The sequence below is a fragment of the Nannospalax galili genome, unplaced genomic scaffold (genome assembly GCF_000622305.1).
Source record: "Nannospalax galili isolate Female #2095 unplaced genomic scaffold, S.galili_v1.0 scaffold8292, whole genome shotgun sequence".
In the NCBI taxonomy this organism is placed as follows: Eukaryota; Metazoa; Chordata; class Mammalia; order Rodentia; family Spalacidae; genus Nannospalax; species Nannospalax galili.
The window spans coordinates 4782-6430 of NW_008330566.1; positions in this window are offsets into that span (position 1 = coordinate 4782).

Below are 1649 nucleotides of genomic sequence, written 5' to 3' on the forward strand. Positions count from 1 at the left end.
TATAAAGAAGGTCCACAGTTCAGAAGTGATATCCATCCAAACCAAAAGACAAGCAGATAACGACACAAAAACCAAGAGACACAGAAGAGCAGTGTGAGTCCTACAGAGAGGCACGGCTCTTTCACTGCTCTGCCAAGAGATGCTTAGATAAGTAAAATTCCAGGTGAGGACTTCGAGAGTTTCTGGTGAAAAGATCAGTGACCTTAAGGAGCATAGAGATTGCAGGTGAATTCAATCCAGGCCCTAGAGAGGAAAGTCAGCACGATGAGGAAAACGTTCAGTTAGAAGACTGAGGTTTTTTTAAGAAAAACCAAATAGAAATGTGGAAAGTGAATAAAAAAACACAGTGGAAAACAAATATCACTAATGTGCTCAACCAAGCAGAAGAAAAAATACCAGGAAAGAAAGACAAGATTAATAAGATATTGAACCAATAAGGAAAAACTAAGCATGACCACAATGCATAAGCACCAAGCCATATTAGTCAGAGTCCAAACCCAATAAACATGGCACAGAAGAGGGAGTGAAAATAAAGACTAAGTACAAAGAACATGTTAATGCAGATGAATTCAATCCAGGCCCTAGAGAGGAAAGTCAGCCACGTGGATGAGAAAGTCAGCACGATGAGAAAAAACGTTCAGTTAGAAGACTGAGTTTTTTTTTAAGAAAAACCAAATAGAAATGTGGAAAGTGAATAAAAAAACACAGCACAGAATCCCCCAAATTTAGAGAAAGAAAGAAACACGAGGAATTCTGAACCCAGATAAACATAACAAGTTTTTTAACCTACCAAAAACGTCAAACATACAATGCATAGTGAGTTCCAGAACAGCTGGGGCTACAGGAGACCCTGTGTCAAAAAGACCAAAAAAAAAAAAAAAATACAATGCAAAGGAACAATATTAAAAGCTATAAAGGAAAAATGCTAACTCAACTACAGAAAAAAAAATCAGAAAAAAGACAAAAGATCAGGTCTGTTGTCAGCAACCCTCAAAGCCAAGAAATATTGAACCAATAAGGAAAACTGAGCATGACCACAATGCATAAGCACCAAGCCATATTAGTCAGAGCCCAAACCCAACAACCATGGCACAGAAGAGGGAGTGAAAATAAAGACTAAGTACAAAGAACATGTTCAATGAAGTCAGTACAGAATCCCCCAAATTTAGAGAAAGAAAGAAACACAAGAGGAATTCTGAACCCAGATAAACATAACAAGTTTTTTAACCTACCGAAAACGTCAAAAATACAATGCATAGTGAGTTCCAGAACAGACCCTGTCTCAAAAAGACCAAAAAAAAAAATGCAAAGGAACAATATATTCAGCTATAAAGGAAAAATGCTAACTCAACTACAAAAAAAGAATATATAAACAACTTAAAGCCAGGCGTGATGGTGCACACCTCTAATCCCAGCAGGTGGAACTCTGTGAGTTCAAGGCCAGCCTGGTCTACACAGAAACAATTTAAACAGCTCTATAACAATGAGTTTGAAAAAAGAACAAAACTATATCCAAATCTCTCACCTTGCACAAATACCAATTCAAAATGAGTCAGAGACCTCAACTGACAAGTGGTTAACAAAAATGTGGTATATTTACACAATGGAATTCTGCTCAGCAGTAAAGAAAGATGGAATAATGAAATTTG